This window comes from Ranitomeya imitator, chromosome 4 (genome assembly GCF_032444005.1).
Source record: "Ranitomeya imitator isolate aRanImi1 chromosome 4, aRanImi1.pri, whole genome shotgun sequence".
Lineage (NCBI taxonomy): Eukaryota > Metazoa > Chordata > Amphibia > Anura > Dendrobatidae > Ranitomeya > Ranitomeya imitator.
In genome coordinates, this window is record NC_091285.1 from 390,478,455 (window position 1) to 390,500,024 (window position 21,570).

The following is a 21,570-nucleotide window of genomic DNA, read 5'->3' on the forward strand; positions in this document are numbered from 1 at the left end:
ATGCTTTTGCAGGGCAGGGACGGCTTGCCTGCTGAAATAAAAGTGGCTGGGCACGTTCTATTGTGGGACTGCCAATGCCATGAAGTTACGGAAGGTGTCAGTCTCCACCAGCCTGAATGACAGCATTTCAAGGGACAGTAGTTTTGCAATGCCAGCATTCAGAGCCTGTGCTCGGGGTGGTTTGCCGAGAATGTTTGCCTTTTCTCCCATGCCTGTACTACCGATGGCTGTAGACTGGCCTGGGAGTGTGAGGATGACAGGGAACGTGGTGCTGTGGGTGGAATTACACTGGGTCTCTGTACAACAGTGCCAGAGGTTCTTCCATGGCGATCCTGTGAGGAAGCCGAACCAGCTTTGTGTGAGCTGGAGGAAAAGGCTACAACACGAGCTGAAGAGGTGGTAGGTGGCACTGTAGGTTGGCCTAGGTCTTCAGTGTGTTTTTGTAACTCCACCACGTGCTTGGTCCGCACATTTTTCCACATATTTGTGGTATTGAGGTTGCTGACACTTTTCCCTCTTTTGACTTTCTGATTACACAGCTTGCATTTCTACTGTGAAGTATCCACAATCAATGATGGTTTTGGGAGCCATGCCATCTGCTCATGTAGGTCCACTGTGTTTTATCTAGTCCAAAGTCAGAACGGCCATCTACCAGGAAATTTTAGAGCACTTAATGATTCCCTCTGCCAACAAGCTTTTTTGAGATGGAAATTTAATTTTCCAGCAGGACTTGCCACCTGCCAAAAGTATCAATACCTGGTTTAAAATCAACAGTCTCACTGTGCTTGTCTGGCCAGCAAAGTCGTCTGACCTTAACCTCAAGAGAATCTATCGGTATTGTCAAGAGGAAGATGAGAGACACCAGACCCAACAATGCAGATGAGCTGAAGGCTGCTATCAAAGCAACCTGGGCTTCCATAACACCTCAGCAGTGCCACAGACTGATTGCCTCCATGCCACGCCACATTGGTGCAGTTATTGATGCAAAAGGAGCCCAAGTATTGAGTGCATTTACTGAACATACATTTCAGTAGGCCACCATTTCGGATGTTTAAATCATTTTTTTAACCCCTTAGTGACGGAGCCAAATTTTTGAAATCTGAGCAGTCACTTGATGCGGTAAAAACTCTGGAATGCTTCAACAAATCCCAGTGATTTTGAGAATGTTTCTTCGTGACACATTATACTTTATGATAATGGTAAATTTAGGTCAATTTGTTTTGTGTTTATTTATAAAAAAATATCAGAAATTTGAGAAAAATGTTAAAAAATGTGTAATTTTCAAACTTTGAATGATTATCCCTTTAATCCAGATAGTCATTCCACAGCAAAACACTAATAAATAACATTTCTATCATGTCTGCTTTACATCGGCACCATTTGTAAAATGTTCTTTTATTTTGTTAGCATTTTAGGAGGTATAAAAATTTAGCAGTGATTTTTGATTTTTTCAAGGAAATTTACAACATTTATTTTTTTAGGGACGTGTCCACGTTTGAAGTGCCTTTAGGGGTCCCATATATTGGGAAACCCCAAAACTTGTACCATTTTAAAAACAGCACCCTCTGACATATTGAAAACTGCTGTCAGCTAGTTTATTAACCCTTCAGGTGATTTTCAGGAATTAATGCAAAGTTACATGACAGAAATGAAAATGTGTATTTTTACCACCTAAATGCCACTAACTTCTGAACAGGTTACAACAGCCGTCAGGCTCTAATGCCACTATTTGGTCATGAATTGCCATCGCAAATATCAGGACAACACAATCATGATATGAGGGCACAAATTGGGATAAAGTGGAAGCCCCCAGACTCTGTTCACCATTCATATGATGTAGTCACTATTGACAGCAGCATCTAAGGGGTTAAACAGATTTGGAAGGTGCAAACACTGATCGTGGCTGATGCAGCAAGTTGTCAGCTATAGTGTACATCCAACAGCTGCTGGATTGTCACCTGTATGGGGAGGCTTGTCTCTTAAATCTCAGGTCAGTTAAAAGATGTATTGACGGTAATTAAGGGGTTAAGCTGGTGTTATAAAGTATTCTAATTTACTGAGATAATGACTTTTGGGTTTTCATTGACAGTAAGCCATATTCATCAACATTAACCAAATTAAACACTTGAAACACATCTCTCTATTTGTAATGACTATCTAATACATGAGTTTCACTCTTTTTATTGAAGAACTGAAATAAATTATTTTTTTATGATATTCTAATTTTGAGAGATGCACCTATATCAATTTGTTCTTTGTTAAAAAATATTTTTTCATTGCTATTGTTTACAAAATTTAACAGAAAAAAAACTTTATAATGAAAAATGTATTTCTGGTGTTTGATTTTTAGGACCATTAACATAATTAACAATCTGTATGCAAAGGTTCATAAAAGTGCAAAAATCAGTCATTGTAGCTAATATCTTTCAAATTTATGGCAGAATTTTAATGATTATGACGTGCAAGTAAAGAAATGCAACAACTTTGTTAATGACAAAAGAACAGGGGTAAAGAAAAAAGCCCAAAAAATGGCAAAGCAATAGATGCAGGAGATAAAACATTAGTCCATTGTGTCCACAGTAATCATTTTGACTCAATGATCAATGACTGACATTAAACTCAGCAGACACACTGCATAGCAAGATGTCACTCAAAAGGCATGAGACATGCTTTTGGTTGCCCAGTAGACTACATATCACTTGTCACGACGCTGTTGTTGGGTGACCCTAGTACCCTAGCTGGCCCTGTCCCCTAGATTACTTCTGATAGTGAAGATGCAAGGGTCACGTACCTTGCCTTGGCTCCTGCATCCACCCTCAGCCTGTAACCTTCCCCACCCAGGGAAAAGGGGAGTAGTAGTGCACCATAATAGAAAAACCAGACAAACATGGTAATACAAAGAGGGATAAAGGAAAATACCAATCATACAAATAAACACATAAACAACAGATGTAAAACACTAGGGGTTATAGGATGGGGTTAAACCAAAGTAAGAGAAGAAAGGGAATTATCACACACTCAAAACCTCACAACAGTCAAAGATAAATCCACCAAAAGCCTTTTCCAACAATAACCACCAACAAACTACAGCCATACAGCACAAGTTACTCTGACAATGAGTGCTAGCCAGGGCCCAGATTATATTGGAGAAGGAAGTGGCTAACAGTGGTTTACAGGAGATCTTAACTGAACAGATTAACGCTAGCATTGCTAAAATAAAGTTACACCATTTAATATGAAGGTGAAGTGCTTCTAAACAGTGCAGGAGTAAGAGAAATCAGACGCTGCTGTCTTCTGGCTCCTCTCTGTCGTAGTAATCCCACGACATAAATAGCTACAGGTGTAAGCTTCAAATAGGAGGATACTGCATCAAGGAAGGTAACCCGACATACGGCCTAATAGTACATCATCTGTTAAGGAGTTGTCATTGCCTCCCGTAGGGCTTCATCAGATTTTCTGACATTTGAAAAGCCTTATGTCAACAACAGCAAGTTGCATTGCCGGGCTATGGCTCTTGGCCTCAATAGTGGCACTGGCAATCAATAGTAATTTGCCCATATTTAATTCCTTGGATACACTTCAGTCATTGCTCTGTCCATAAGAAATGATGTCTACTGACACAAAATGGTATCTTACATGAGCTATGCCAAAAGAAAAGTATTTCTTAAAATTAACACCAGAACTACTGAATGTTTAATAGTGCCTATAACTACGACGTTCAAAAGTACTGACTCCTGAGTAGAGATGGCTGAACCCAAAAAGTAAAGTTTGGGGTTCATATTGAACACCTAGTGTGTCTTTACCTCTCCGTAATTGTGTTGTTGCCGTACTACTTGTTGACGTAGTAGGACGTCCATTATACCCTCCATAATCTTCGGTATTGTCAATTAAACACTATGGTTCCAAAATTTAGGGTCACCCAGACAATTTTATGTTTTCAATGAAAACTCATTCTTTTATTAACCCCTTTCTACCTTTGGACGTACTATTCCGTCAATGTGGGGTGGGTCCTACTTCCAGAGGACGGAATGGTACATCCAGAGCAATCAGCGGCGCTCACGGGGGAAGCGCGGCCGATCGCGGCCAGGTGTCAGCTGACTATCGCAGCTGACATCCGGCACTATGTGCCAGGAGCAGTCACGGACCGCCACCGGCACATTAACCCCTGGAACACTGCAATCAAATATGATTGCAGTGCTCTGGCGGTATAGGGAAGCATCGCGCAGGGAGGGGGCTTCCTGCATGCTTCCTTGAGACCCTCGGAGCAACGCGATGTAATCCCTGCAGGCCCGGATCCAAAATGGCCACGGGGCTACATCCGGGTCCTGCCGGGAGGTGACTTACCAGCGCCTGCTCAGAGCAGGCGCCAGGAAGCCTCTCTGCTGTGCATGTCAGATCGCTGATCTGACACAGTGCACAGCAAAGTGTCAGATCAGCGATCTGTCACTTTACTGAGATGCCCCCCCCCCCCCACAGGGTAAAGTGAAAAAGTACTTTCCGCAACCTTTCCTTCCTGGCCCTCACTGAAACCTGGCTGACGCCCCCTGACACAGCCTCTCCTGCTGCGCTGAGTTACGGTGACCTCCAATTTACCCACACTCCTCGCTCTGGCAACAGACATGGCAGAGGAATGGGTTTCATTCTTTCTAAAACTGCTCCTTCAACCCTATCAAACCCCCAACCTCTCTTATCCTCCCTTGTTTCGAGGTTCACTCTGTCCGTATCTACTCTCCCTCTAATCTCCATATGGCTGTCATATACCGACCACCTAGCTCAGCCACTGCCTTCATTGACCAATTTTCCTCCTGGCTTCTTCACTTTCTCTCTGCTGACATCCCAACCATCATAATGGGTGACTTTAATATCCTTACTGACACCTGCCAGCCTGCGGCCTCCAAGCTGCTAGCCCTTACCTCATTCTTTGGACTTACTTAGTGGTCCTCCGCAGCCACCCACACAGACGGACATACACTAGACCTCATCTTCACCCGCCTCTGTTCCTTAACTAATCTCACAACTAGTGTTGAGCATTCCGATACCGCAAGTATCGGGTATCGGCCGATACTTGTGGTATCGGAATTCCGATACCGAGATCCGATACTTTTGTGGTATCGGGTATCGGTATCGGATCCATAGGGATGTGTAAAATAAAGAATTAAAATAAAAAATATTGATATATTCACCTCTCCAGCGGCCCCTGGACATCACGCTGGTAACCGTCAGGCTTCTTTGTTTAAAATTAGCGCGTTTAGGACCTGTGAATGACGTCGCGGCTTCTGATTGGTCGCGTGCCGCTCACGTGACCGCCACGCGACCAATCAGAAGCCGCGACGTCATTCTCATTCACTAAACTCCTAATTCTAGGAATTTAGGACCTGCGAATGACGTCACGGCTTCTGATTGGTCGCGTGGCGGTCACATGAGCGGCACGCGACCAATCAGAAGCCGCGACGTCATTCGCAGGTCCTAAACGCGCTCATTTTAAACAAAGAAGCCTGCCGGTTACCAGCGTGATGTCCAGGGGTCGCCAGAGAGGTGAATATATCAATATTTTTTATTTTAATTCTTTATTTTACACATTAATATGGATCCCAGGGCCTGAAGGAGAGTTTCCTCTCCTTCAGACCCTGGGAACCATCAGGATACCTTCCGATACTTGGTGTCCCATTGACTTGTATTGGTATCGGATATCGGTATCGGCGATATCCGATATTTTTCGGGTATCGGCCGATACTATCCGATACCGATACTTTCAAGTATCGGACGGTATCGCTCAACACTACTCACAACCTCTCCCTTACCCCAATCTGACCACCATCTACTCACCTTCTCATCCTTGTCCTCCTCACCCGCCCTCCATGCCCAGCCACTACCACATCCCCGCAGAAACCTCGCACACCTAGACATTCACAGACTCTCAGACTCTCTTCTACCCCTGTCCTCCATATCTTCACTCCACAACACAGACAGTGCCACCACATTCTATAACTCCACTCTCACATCAGCCATAGACTCAGTCACCCCTCTCATGCATGTCAAAGTGTGACAAATCAATAGGCAACCCTGGCATGACAATCTCACCAAAAAACTTCAACAAGCATCCTGGGTCACGGAGCGCCGTTGGAAGAATACACACCTGCCAGACGACTTCACTGCTTTCAAACAAGGTACACTAGCCTTCAAATTAGCCCTCACCTCTGCTAAATAGACCTATTTCACAAACCTTGAATCTACATTTTCCTACAACCCAAAACCACTTTACAGCACATTTAACTCTTTCCTCCGCCCACCACTGCCACCTCCAACTTCCCTCATCTCTTCCAAGGAATTTGTCACCTGCTTCAAAAACAAGGCAAACCTTTACTGTTCCATCACCCCAATCACTCCATATATCAGACCTCTGCCCTTCCCCAATAACTTCCCTCTCCAACACCACTGAAGGAGAGCTTACTCACCTTCTTTCCAAATCACACCTCACCACCTGTGCACTTGACCCCATCCCTTCCCACCTGCTCCCCAACCTCACTAACATGCTCATTCCATCCCTAACCCACCTGTTCAACCTATCACTGTCTTTGGGTACCTTCTACTCTGCCTTCAAATATGCCACCATCACACCCATCCTCAAAAAAACTAACCTTGACCCAACTGCTATGTCCAGCTATTGCCCCATATCACTTCTCCTGTTTGCTTCAAAATTTCTTGAGCAGCATGTCCATGCTCAACTTTCCTCCCACCTGTCATATAACTCTCTCCTTGACAACCTCCAATCTGGCTTCCACCCCCACCACTCCACCGAAACTGCCCTGACCAAAATCACTAATGACTTACTCACAGCCAAAGCTAACAGACAGTTCTCCATCCTCCCCCTTCTCAACCACAGTCAACACAGTCAACCACTAGCTGCTAAAGATTATTTCTTTCCTTGGCATCAAAGGCCTTGCCCTTTCCTGGATTGCCTCATACCTTTCCGACCAAACATTTAGCGTTTACTACTCCCACACTACCTTCTCATCCCACCCTCTCTCTGTTGAAGTCCCTCAAGGCTCTGTTCTAGGGCCCCTACTTTTTTCCATCTATACCCTTGGCCTACGATAACTCAAAGTCCTATGGCTTCCAGTACCACCTGCATGCGGACGACACTCAGATCTACCTCTCTGGACCAGATGTCACCTATCTGCTGTCCAGAATTCCAGTGTCTATCAGTAACATCCTCCTTCTTCACTTCTCCCTTCCGAAAACTCAATGTAGGCAAAACCAAACTCTTTATCTTTCCCCCGTCTTGCATATCCCCCCTACCTAATCTATCTATTATGGTAAACGGCATCACGTTCTCTTCCGCACCTGAAATCCGCTGCCTCGGGGTAACTCTCGACTCTGCCCTGTCCTTCAAACCGCATGTCCAAACTCTTGCTACCTCCTGTCACCTGCATCTCAAACATATTGCCAGAATCTATCCCTTCCTAAGCCCACAATCTACTAAAACTCTTGTGCATGCCCTCATCATCTCCCGCCTCAATTATTGCAACACCTTCCTCTGTGGCCTCACCACAAACTCTCTTGCACCACTCCAGTCTGTCCTCAACTCTGCTGCCCGCCTAATCCATCTCTCTCCTCACCACTCCCCTTCTTCTCCCTTCTGCAAATCCCTCCGCTGGCTCCCAATTCCCCAACGAATCCAGTTGAAACTACTAACACTGATCTACAAAGCCTTCCACAACTTGTCCCCTCCCTTTATATCTGAACTAATCTCCCTATGTTCCCTCATGTAATCTTTGATCCTCCCAAGACCTCCTCCTCTCCTCCACACTAATTCGTTCCTCACACAACCGCCTCCAAGATTTCTCCTGAATATCCCCCATATTCTGGAATTCCACGCCTCAACACATCCGATTATCCACCACCATTGGGTCCTTCAGACGGAACCTGAAAACCCATCTCTTCAGGAAAGCCTACAGCCTGCAATAACCATTCTGTCACCTCACCACCACCCGAGCTTCTGCCTCATCACCACCCGAGCTGCCACCTCACCACCACCCGAGCTGCTGCGTCACCACCACCAGAGCTGCCGCCTCACCACCACCAGAGCTGCCACACCCCGACCTTCTGTCTCTCCCACATTATCACGTAGGATTTAAGTCCACAAGGACAGGGTCCTCTCCCCTCTGTACCAGTCTGTCATTGTAAATTTGTTTACTGTAATGATATCTATAACTCTGTACGTAACCACTTTCTCATGTATGGCACCATGGAATTAATGGTGCTATATAAATAAATAATAATAATTATGATAAGAATAGACTACCGAGTTTCACATTAAAGTTCTTTTTTTCTGTCCATTTTCAGAGTTTATTAGAACCAACAAATGTAGTGCTCCAGATTCTCAACTAGCTCAAAGGAAGGTCAGGTTTATAGGTTCTCTAATGAGCCAAACTGTTTTCAGCTGTGCTAACATACTTGCACAAGGGTTTTCAAGGGTATTCTAACCATCCATTAGCCTTCCTACACAGTTAGCAAACACAAAATACCATATGATCACTGGAGTGACGGTTGTTGGAAATGGGCCTCTGTACACCTATGAAGATATTGCATTACAAACCAGACGGTTGCAGCTAGAATAGTCATTTACCACATTAACAATGTATAGAGTGTATTTCTGAATTATTTAATGTTAGCTTCATTGGAAAAAAACAGCTTTTATTTAAAAAATAAGGACATTTCTAAATGACCCTAAACGTTGCAAAACTGCTTGACTCTGATTCTTTGGAAATGTCATGAGAAAAATATTCTTCATCACACTCTGAGTCTATTTGTTCCTGATAGACTAACCACCGAGCATTGTTCTGGGTAGACACAAAAATGACATCAAGTATATTGATGTCAGATTTGTGGGCTCATTTCCTGCATGAAATGCCTCTGGAGACAAAAGCAGGCAGACACGAACTGGCCCACAAGAAAACAGGTAATTCCTCTGGTAGACCCCTGAGCTAAAATGGGCATCTTACCTCCTATATGAGCCATAGTTGGCACAATAACAACAAACTTAATGCACAATGTACAGACTATGGCAGCATCTTATTCATTTAGCAAATTATTTATTTCATTATTTTATAGAAGCATAAGTGAACTTGAGAATAAGGTTAAGATAATATTTGTACATAAAGAACTATCCAAATATTATACACAAAAATTAACCAAAAAATTACCATGCCCTCTAACATTGAGCTGCACTTCATGAAGACATTAAGATGCTGAAGCAAAATTAAAGGGAACCTATCACCCCAAAATTCGCGGGTGAGGTAAGCCCACCGGCATCAGGGGCTTATCTACAGCATTCTGTAATGCTGTAGATAAGCCCCCGATGTTACCTGAAAGAGGAGAAAAAGACGTTAGATTATACTCACCTAGGGGCAGTCCCGCTGCTGGTCCAGTCGAATTGGCGTCTCTGATCCGCTGCGGCGCCTCCTATCTTCATTCGAAGATGTCCTCTTCTGATCTTCAGCCACGGCTCCGGCACAGGTGTACTTTGTCTGCCCTGTTGAGGGCAGAACAAAGTACTGCAGTGCGCAGGCGCCGGAAAGGTCAGAGAGGCCCGGCGCCTGTGCACTGCAGTACTTTGCTCTGCCCTCAACAGGGCAGACAAAGTATGACTGCGCCGAAGCCGTGGCTAAAGATCAGAAGAGGACATCTTGGAATGAAGATAGGAGGCGCCACAGCGGACCAGAGACGCCCATCCGACCGGACCAGCAGCGGGACCGCCCCTGGGTGAGTATAATATAACCTCTTTTTCTCCTCTTTCAGGTAACATCGGGGGCTTATCTACAGACTACAGCATTACAGAATGATGTAGATAAGCCCCTGATGCCGGTGGGCTTACCTCACCCGCGATTTTCGTGGTGACAGGTTCCCTTTAATACCAAAACAGCCATGTAATTGCTGGTATAGAAATAGAGTTTATGTTTTTTGATAAAATATTTATTATGAAATAAATATTCATTTTTATTCTCATTATTGTTGATCACTTCTATTTCTATTCCAGCAATTAAGTGGTTGTTTTGGTATTAATTTTGTTTCAGTATCTTAATGTCTTCATGTAGTGCAGCTCAATGTTAGAGGACACAGTAATTTTTGGTATAATATTTAGTTGAACACTGGCCCACCAAAATCACTGTTACTGGTGGGTCCTTGGCAACCTAGTCCGAAACTGTGCAGGTAGTCTTCCACCTTATTGAGGAATTGATGTAGCTCTTGTACAGAATGTGAAACACTGCTCATTGAATATGGGCTACATGAATAATGTGTATCTAAGCTGTTTTCTTTTTCTTCTTTCGCAGCTGCTGGAGGAGCAAACACAACAGAACAGACATAATCATGGCTGCTGCTTGCTCCTGAGCGTGCTTCATACTATATCTGGTGAACAATAAAGAAAGCTATCACGTCCCATGTATTTACTTACCCTACCAGTAAGAACTAAGATGAAACTGTAAATGTTTTCTTTTTTGTTCTTTTAAATATGTCAAACATAAAAGGATGTAATATATCCATTTCAAAGTGTAAGTCAAAATTCACAAAGGAGGTTGACCGATGCAACATGCTCGACGTATACGTCTGACATATAAATGTGAGTCTAGCTTAATGTGTATTGAAAATTTGGCATTAAATCTACCACTTCTTGGCTTCAGAGTTATGGACATGTCCTGTTGATGAAATACTGTGCATCTTATATTTTATGTAGTTGGCTATTAAATGCTACAGTTATTTGTTTTACTGTTACACAAAATATTATTTTTCAAGATTTACAATAGAAGTTTTTTTAAACTAATTATCAATCTAAAACTAATTAATTGTGAAAAATCAGGGTAATAAATAATATAACCTCTTTTATCACCCAAGTTGAACAACTACCTTTTCCATGTGTATCACAGTATATTTGGCCTGAGATTGCCACCATGTGGCCAGATGCCTATTATTGCTGGAAGAACACACATCTAAGCTGCTGCAATACATAGTTTATAGCAATGCAAGTAAATGTGTTCCAAATATATACAGAAAGATATGTTTTATAATAAAATAAAACATTTGTCCAATCAAAAAATTACAATTACATGAAATTATGCTTTTACACCTGTATAGTCCAAGCACTGTTTTATAAAGGATATGCTGGAGATTAACAATGTAATACATATACAATCTAAAGTACTATTCAGAATGTAAGAGATATTCACACATAGTACTTAGAAGATCTACTCATATGTGCCAGGGGCTTAGTGGTGAATGTTCTGCACTGGGCCACTAAGCTCTTTCAGCAGATACAGTGAATCTTGTCCCAATTCATTTATGTTTTGGCTCTTATAATCCACATAAATATAACATTTTCAGAAGCAATGGATTAGACCAAGCATCTTGTCTGAATGCATGCACTGTCAAATATTTCAGCTGAAAATATAATGAGAAAGCGACACATTAAAATAGGATAAACCACACATTGTTGGACATCAGGATGTAAGACACATTGAGAGTAATCCATATGAAGCAAAATATTGCCTTAAAATGTTGTTCAACTGCATATCCACCATTCTCCAAAGTCTGCATAGGGTAGCAGCAGAGGCGTAGCTAGAGCTTTTGCCGCCCGGGGCTGATCCCGAGTTTGGCGCCCCCCCCCCCAGCTCAATACACACAAAGGTTACCAAAAATGGTTTTCCTGTTTTGTAGAACTTAAACTGGGCCTAATGGTGTCACCCCCACATGCCACACCTGTGACTTAATACCACCACACCATGACCAGGCCACATAGTGACCGAATAATACTACATACAAGGGACAAATACCACCGCACCATTTCCAGACCACATATTACCACCACATAGTGACTGAATACTACAATACTGATCAGTAATAAAAAAAAAACCACAATACTATCACCATAAGTGCCAGTATTCACAGGAGATCTGTACTTAGTATGCAGTGTCTGTGTAGAGGTAATACAGAGATCACTGGTGACATTATACACAGGACCTCTATATAGTATACAGTGTATAGTGTCAGTGTATAGGTAACACTGACTCACCAGTGACGTCTCTAGGTGAAGTCCTTCATCTTTCATCCAGCACAGACCGCCATCATTCCTTCCAGCCAGGACTCGTTTCTGCAGGAAATAACACAGTTATCTCGAGCTCCGCTTGCAGAACACATTACTTAATTTTTCACAACTTCTACATTACACCACATGAAGAAAAAAAGGTGATATAGTGTCACTCTGCACAGTAACAGGACCGCCCCCCCATTTAAAACAGTATACTCAAAAAATAAAATAAATACATCACTGCAGTAACAATATCCCTTAATTATCCCCTATGGTAATAATATTCCCCACCCTGGCCCCGTTTATCTCATTCCTGGCTCCAGCCATATGTTGTCGTATCCTGCCCTCATGAGTATCCATTCTACCCCATATGATCTCCCCATCCTGCCCCACCAGCCTCCATCGTATCCGTCCTGCCCCATGATCCAATCCTGCCCCGTGTCTCCAATCATGCCCCGTATCTACATTCTGCCCATGCCTCAAGTCCTGCCCCCAGTGTGTCCAGCATATTACCCCCATGTTGTCCAGCAATCTGCCCCAGTGTGTCCAGCATATTACCCCCATGTTGTCCAGCAATCTGCCCCAGTGTGTCCAGCAATCTGCCCCAGTATGTCCAGCATATTACCCCCAGTGTGTCCAGCAATCTGCCCTCAGTGTGTCCAGCAATCTGCCCCAGTGTCCAGCCTTTCCCCAGTGTGTCCAGCAGTCTGCCCCAGTGTGTCCAGCATATTACCCCCAGTGTCCAGCATTGCCCCAGTGTGTCCAGTATATTACCCCCAGTGTGTCCAGCAATCTGCCCCAGTGTCCAGCATTGCCCCAGTGTGTCCAGAAGTCTGCCCCAGGGTCTCCAGCATTGCCTCAATGTGTCCTGAAATCTGCCCCATGGTCTCCAGTATTCAGTGTGTCCAGCATTCTGCCCCATAGTCTCCTGTACTGCCCCAGTGTGTCCAGCATTCTGCCCCATGGTCTCCAGTATTGCCCCAGTGTGTCCAGCATTCTGCCCCATGGTCTCCAGTATTGCCCCGGTGTGTCCAGCAATCTGCCCCATGGTCTCCAGTATTGCCCCAGTATGTCCAGAAGTCTGCCCCAGGGTCTCCAGCATTGCCTCAATGTATCCTGAAATCTGCCCCATGGTCTCCAGTATTCAGTGTGTCCAGCATTCTGCCCCATAGTCTCCTGTACTGCCCCAGTGTGTCCAGCATTCTGCCCCATGGTCTCCAGTATTGCCCCGGTGTGTCCAGCAATCTGCCCCATGGTCTCCAGTATTGCCCCAGTGTGTCCAGCATTCTGCCCCATGGTCTCCAGTATTGCCCCAGTGTGTCCAGCATTCTGCCCCATGGTCTCCAGTATTGCCCCAGTGTGTCCAGCAATCTGCCCCATAGTCTCCTGTATTGCCCCAGTGTGTCCAGCAATCTGCCCCATGGTCTCCTGTATTGCCCCAGTGTGTCCAGCAATCTGCCCCATGGTCTCCAGCATTGCCCCAGCCCCAGACAGTCAGACATAAAGAAAAAAAAAAAAAAGTAAAATCCTCACCTCTCCCGTTCCCAGCGCAGGTCCGGTGCAGTCAGCGTCTCTCCGGCTCTGCGACGCTCAGGACAGAGAGGCAGAGCGGCGCGCACAGTAGTGACGTCATCGCGCCCTCTGCTCTGAGACGTCGCAGAGTCAGAGGACGCTGCAGCTGCCGGCGCCGCAGGAACCAGGAGAGGTGAGTATTAGAGCGGGGGGCGGGGGCGGAGGCGGGACCCGGGGGTGGGGGGAGCTGGCCCTGGTCGTGGCGGCGGACGGCGCCGCCCGAAGATTTAAAGGGGCGTCTTTTTTTTTTTTTTTTTTTTTATCTTCTTCTCCTGCAGCGCCGGCCGCCCCCAGCATTGTGCCGCCCGGGGTGGACCGCCCCCCCCCGCACCCCCCTTCCTACGCCACTGGGTAGCAGCAGACAATGTAAAAATCCTATCAAGGATTTCAAAAATTATAATTTTTAGTACTGGAGGAAAAACTGTAGTTTATACCAACTGAATATTATTGCAAAACCCTGGTATGAAGCTTAAGGAACTGACAAACATATCTGCTTTATTTAGCAGGAGTGAAATCACATACAATAGAATGCATTAATTCCAATCTATCTTCAATGATAAGTGTAACCGAGAAATACTTGTTTCTCTTTATCTTACCACTTTTTCTTCTAGAGATATTATGCTGAAAAATCTATTTTGCCATATGGTGCTTACGTCAACTAGAAATTACCTTTAGGGCAGAAATGTTGGCGAACCTTAATTTCTACTCATTGCCCAGAACTTTATAAATCAATCAGGTGATTAAGATTTTTAACATTTACCATTGTTCAACCCCTTGTTTCGTATAGACTCTTCAACTATGACCTTGCATTGGATTGCTTTTCATTGTATATTCCCCACTTGGGGCTACTGATTGCTTGCATTTTACATAGTGTTTATAGCATATGATTTAGGATGTTAGATAAGACATGGCCATACAGACTACACACATAATTGAGCTTCCTTTCTATCACTTTTAAAATGAGCTCCTTTTATGCACTGGATCTTTAAAATATATTTCAGAATTTTGTATGGTATAGAGTATATTCTCCCTTATATATGGAGCCTTGGGTATATTTACTGTGATTTGATCAGACTGTTGCATGATTGAAATATATGAGCCTGTATGCCACTATTTGCTCTGATTTTTTTACAAGTCTTGTAAATGTATTTATTCACACACTACAGAACCCTATCTATAACAATTTACTTGCAACAAATTTATCTTATGCACTGGCACTTTAAATTGATCATATGTAACCTCAACATGGTTGTAATATTTCATTTAATAATACTTACATATTCCTGATATATTTTGTTATCAGATTGGATTGTGGCATCATAGTGTTTTATTAATTCATGCAATATCTACAATAATATCTATAATTTGGCATTGTGTAATGAAACATTCCCCAGACTGGGTCTGAAACTCTTTAACATCCCTCACACTGGAGGCCTTTGTTTCTGTTTGTATTCATCTTAGCTCATTTCTGTTAAATTTAATAGAGAATACAACTTTGTATAATTATCTGGCAATGTCCACGTGTCTACTTGGCTTCGCATTGGAATGCAACATAGGGGCACAGTTTGATGTACAATTAGTCTTTGTGACACTATACTATATGGATCCCCCCCTTTTGATTTAAAAAATGTTCATATAGTCCTGTTGATGTGGCCCACAAGGGCCACTCGTGGCACCCAGGCAAGTGACAGGGCTCTGGATGAATGAGGGGCCTAACTCGCCATCATGGACACCGGAACACTATGGGGCCCATGAGTTGGGGGAGCCTCATGCCAGCACTTGGACCGTGACTCCCCCTCAAAAACTCACCTCTCCCCATTCCACACTGCACCTGTCTCCTCAGCATCTTTTGAATTTCTGTGATGTCTCACGGCACGTAATTACATCACTACAGCAAGCCCTCTGCAGAGCAATGCAGAGAGTCAGAAGAGAGACAGAAGATGCTGAGGTGACTGCAGCAGCAGGGACTGGGAGAGGTGAGCATTTGATTTTTTATTTGTATACCCATAATAGTGTATGGAGCAATATATGGTCCCATAATACTCTATGAATGACTATGAGATGTAATACTGTACGGAGGATTATACTGTCCGGTCTACAATGAAAAGTTTGTAGTCACTCTGTGTGACTGCAGACTTTTGATTCCCCCCAGAACACGCACTGTGCACTGTGAGGACTTGCTAGTTTCTGAGCTATTGCAGAATTTACAATAGATATTACTAATGTAATGTAAAAAGTAAGTGAGTTATTTGGCATTGTACAATACTTATAATTCTTAACTGTGCATCATGAATCGTGGTATGTATTAGACTCTTTTGCTAGGGGCTCACGAAAACCTGGAGTCAGTCCTGGTGCCAACAAGCCACTATGCCTTTTGCAGGGTGTGGAGACAATGAGGGTCAGTGGGTTCTCTCATCCGCTGGCCCATCTGTCTTTAGAAAGAACACAAGGACCAGGGCTCATCTCATTGAACACCACCATTCCTTTCCCACCACCCACAAGGAGGAGATAGCAGCAAGATTAGGAAGCTAACCATGTGCAGTGAGGTATGTGGCCAGGTGACCTGATTGTCCCAAGTTAGATTCTCCAAACATCTTTGAGAGTTGAGTGGTGGTCAATAGAGTTGATCTTTTTTTCTCCAGCCAGGGCCATGGTCTCTTAAGCTGGCATCCTGTAGAAACTCTACGGGAACAGAGACAGAAACCCCTTTCATAGTTCACAACTGTCCTTAAGTCAGTCATCTTGAGTTAAAGGGCAAGGTAGGATGAGGCCACCGCTCATTGTTTGAGTACTCAATCAATTTGCATAGTTTATCCTTCAATGTTTGCAGGTCAACAATCTGCATAGGCTGGTACAATGGGTTTTCCAACGTATTACCAAAAATCAAATGTTCAATTACCATGGTCCCTGTCCTCCAGGGATAACAACACAACGTACTGCAACAAACATTAATTAAATAGTCAATGTTCAGGCTCATTTGAACAATGACGTATATCTCTTGGCCCATCAAAGAAAAACTTACCTGTCCAAATAAAGAATAAATAAATGCTGTGTCATCACACTGGGGTATTTAGATACAGAACCCTATACTCAGCTGGTTTTACCTGGCTTAGGTGTCTCCTAGTTTTCATAACAGATGGTGTCCTCTTCTGTGTCTTTCTTTCTATGCTGACACTTCCTTTGCTGAATAGTCAATGGGAAACACATGTCATGATGTTGTGACCACACTATGTCATGACATCACAATGTGCCTCACCTGACAAGCAGACTAGGTGTACTCAGCAAAGGAACCAGAGTAAAAGACATGGAAGGGGATGTCACATGCCATGAAGACCAGGAGAGAATAAAGTCAGGTGGAACTAATGAAGGATGGGGAGGGAATGGGTATAAAGCTGTTAGTGAAAGGTGAGATGAAAATATTATGATTTTTTAAAACATCATTCTTAGCCATCACAACAATACATTTTCACAAACGTGAATCACAAAATAATGTGATTCAGGTGAATCTAATTTTGAACTGATTTTTTTTGCGTGTTTATAGTCAATCTCACTCAGTCATACTTCATCCAGTTGCCACATATTTATTATTATCGTGTGAACTCAATCCTCAGCAAGCAGACCTATGTTATGTCAAGAGAAAATACCTACAATGCATTCCAATGGTGACACTGTGCTTCCATGTATTACTGCTTTGTTCCTTGATTTGTGAAGCAAAGAATAAAGTATTGATTTTACAGAAGTGTTGAAATGCTTTACATGTTTTCTATTCAAATACAGAATATAATCGAAAGTCAAGATACACCTCTATGTCCATAGGATGAATATGAGAAAGCAGTAATAACCAATTATTTAACTATTATGCTTTGTTTATGTAGCCCCATCATATTCCACAGAGCTTTACAAACTTCCTCTCTTTCCCCAATGGGGATCACAATCTAAATTCCCTATTTGTATGTATTTGGAGTGTGGGAAGAAACCCGAGGAAATCCACATCATCACAGGGCGGACATACAGACTCTTTCCAGATGTTGTCCTTGATGGAATCTGAATCCAGGACTCCAGTGCTGCAAAGCTACAGTGCTGACCACTGAGCGACTGTGCTGCTCATATTCACCCAAAGTGAAAAAAATAATGTTGTCTTAATTTTTCATCCATTTTTTAATATACAAAATAAAATTGAATCAATATTGGTGCAAGAAACTAATGAATAAAGAAATTTAGCAGATGTGATTGAGAATATTTGATCATTAGTGATGGGCAAACCCTGGGATGTTTGGTCTGGCAGGTTTGGACGATTATCTAAAAAGGTTAGTTTTGGGCACCAGAATGGTACTCAAACCCGGACCCCATTCAGATGAATGGCGGGATCAATTTTCCATTGTTTGCCAAGCTGTCATCTGCATAACAGGGCAGCAAACAAGGGCTCTAATTGGAGGTAAGATTATTACTGCCTGTCAGAGAGCTGCAGTTCCCATGCTGTCAGATGACTGTTTTAGCCTGCACTGTGACTGGTGGCAAAAAAAGTTAATACTGGTCACAGGAGTTGGCTGATGAGAAAGTACTACTCCCATCAATCAACACCTCCTATCACTGATATCAGTGAGAGAAGATGCCACAGATGGGAGTATTCATCAGTTGGCACTTGTGCTATAAATACTTTTTTTTTAAATAGCGTGGTGTCTCATCTATTTTTATAACGACCACAAAGCAGTCAGCTTTATCATGGCTAGTTATGAAGAAATGAAGCAAAAGGCTTGGAGTTCCCCCCCATTTTTCTCAACCAGCCAAGTTAAAGCAAACAGTTGGGGGCTGGGATTCTCAGACTGGAAAGGGGCCATTGAAATTGCCTCCCCATCCTGAAAATATCAAACCGCATCTGCCCTAGAAAAGGTGAAACTATTAGATGCATCAATTCTGTCGCATTGCCCAGTTCTTCCAATTTTCTCTGGTGCTGTCATATATGTCATAGATCGCGAACGTTTAGCAACTCTGATGCCGCTGTCAATAGTGACAGTGACATTAAGGAGCATCGCAGAGGGAGTGAGCTCCCTGTTTGCACCTATCGACACAACGCATTGCATCGATGGTATCCATGGTGCCCCCCGGCTGCAAGAAGGCTGTGAGGTCATTGAGAGTCCTGTATGAAGGTGGTCTGTGAGCGCTTGCTAAAGAGCAGAAGCTTCATAAACCACGATGAACTCCGGCACTCAAAAAATTAGTTCATTCGATTTTTTTATTTATTATAATCAATAATTTCCAGTGATTATCATATATGATGCCACAGGTAATGATGATATGAAAGTTATTCACAGACCATTTACACAACGCTTCGGTTTATTATGCCTTTCTCAAATTACATCTGTTTTCTGAAACAGTAGTGAAGAACAAGACGTGCACTCTCGCTAATGGTGGTGCAGACTGAACATGGAGGGATACTCCAAAATATAGTCCTATACAACAACAGTCGCACTCAAAGAAAAGGTTTTCAGAATTTTGGTTTAGCTGAAACGCGTGGTTTTCTTTATTACAAACACCAAAATAAAGGTATCACTGCAGTGTTTCAAGGTAGGTAACTAGAGTTGAGCGACCTTGACCTTTTTAGAGTCGAGCCAGGTTTCGCGAAACCCGACTATCTCAAAAGTCGGGTCGAGTGAAATCGGCCGATTATGACGTAAAGTCGGGATCGACCGAAACACGAAACCCAATGCAAGTCAATGGGGCAGCATAGTCGGCAGTGAGTGGGGGCCAGGAAAACACCTAGAGTGCCCATTTTAATGTCAAAACCATCCATTCTTCTTAATGAAGCTTGTCAAGCGTAATTTACCTTATAATAATTGGAAGGCATTTGAAATTGGGGGTCATTTGGCTAAAGTTGTGGGGGGTAGGGCTGGTTCAAGTAATTAGTGGGCCCAGGAAATCTGGACCACGTCACGGCAGTGGAGCAGGGAGAGGTAAGTATTTCAACTTTGCAAGTGCTGTGAACCTAAGCAAGCAGGGGGGGCCCACTCGTTGGCATTGGCACTGGCACAGGGCCCCTCAAAGTACAGCGGTGTGTTTGCATGGCGGGGGCACCTCCCACCGGCAGCAACACTTTTGCGTACCATGAGAGGCCCTGTGCCAGTGACGTCGCCAACTAGTATTCCTCCCCCCACCTGATGAAGGAACCTGCACTTTCATCTGCACCTTCCTGTTTGTCCCCGTGTAAGGTGGTATGGTATGCGGGAAGGGGGACCTGACTTTCAGCAGGGTCACAATATTGCAGTGTAGCGTGCACGGGAAATGTTGCGTTATGGGTCAATGTACCAGCAGACTCATCTATCACTGGCTGGGCAATGGGCAGGATGAGGAGGAAACACAGTTCAAAATGCAGTTCAAAATTGGTAACACAGGACTAATCAGGGAGCATTGCAGTGGAGGACAACTGGAATGAGAGGCTGACACAGAGAGTAGGCCCAAATCAGTAAGTAGTCGAAATGCAGTTCAAAATTGGCAACAGTAGTAAACAGGCGGCACAGCTTTGTTCAGTGGAGGAGAACAGCAAGGAGTGGCAGACACCGATAGTAGGCCCCAACCCAACTAGTAGGCCAAATGCAGTCTAACATTACCAACTACTTAACGAGCGCCTGAAAACGGAATTTCAGGACAGGAAACCAGGAGAACAGCAAGGAGCGGCAGACACCGATAGTAGGCCCCAAACCAACTAGTACGCCAAATGCAGTTGTTCCGTTTAACCACAATTTAATGAGAGCCTGAAGATAGAAGTTCAGGAAAGGCAACCTGGAGAACACCTTGGAGTGGAACACACCATCTCTCTACACCCCATACCCAATTTGTAGGTCTAATGCAGCGTAGTTTCCAACAACTACTAAACAAGAGCATGATGATCGAAGCATTGGCGAGGAAACCTGGGGAACACCTTGGAGTGGAACACACCATCTCTCTACACCCCATACCCAATTTGTAGGCCTAATGCAGCGTAGTTTCCAACAACTACTAAACGAGAGCATGATGATCGAAGCATTGGCGAGGAAACCTGGGGAACACCTTGGAGTGGAACACACCATCTCTCTACAGTGGAACACACCATCTCTCTACACCCCATACCCAATTTGTAGGCCTAATGCAGCGTAGTTTCCAACAACTACTAAACGAGAGCCGGAAGATCGAAGCTCAGGAAAGGCAACCTGGAGAACACCTTGGAGTGTAACACACCATCTCTCTACACCCCATACCCAATTTGTAGGCCTAATGCAGCGTAGTTTCCAACAACTACTAAACGAGAGCCGGAAGATCGAAGCAATGGAGAGGAAACCTGGGGAACACCTTGGAGTGTAACACACCATCTCTCTACACCCCATACCCAATTTGTAGGCCTAATGCAGCGTAGTTTCCAACAACTACTAAACGAGAGCATGAAGATCGAAGCAATGGAGAGGAAACCTGGGGAACACCTTGGAGTGGAACACACCATCTCTCTACACCCCATACCCAATTTGTAGGCCCAATGCAGCATAGTTTCCAACAACTACTAAACGAGAGCCGGAAGATCGAAGCTCAGGAAAGGCAACCTGGGGAACACCTTGGAGTGTAACAAACCCTTTCTCTACACCACGGAAGGGCTGATTCTTAGGAAGGAAGGCTGTCGGAAAGAAGCAGGGCGCGTCCGAGGGTGATTATATTCTTATTAGGTATATACTCACCCTCGGACGCGCCCTGCTTCTTTATTTGTAATGAATGTTTATTTGCAATGTGGTTTTGACTTACTCTATTTTTTTGGTAAATAATGATTTTATTATTTTCATTGTTTTGCATCTTCTTGGCAATAATATAAAGAAGACGCGACAGGACAACACTCGGTGGATGCCATATCTGTGTTTAAAATTGAAAAAACCTTTCAGTTAACTACTTGCAGGAGA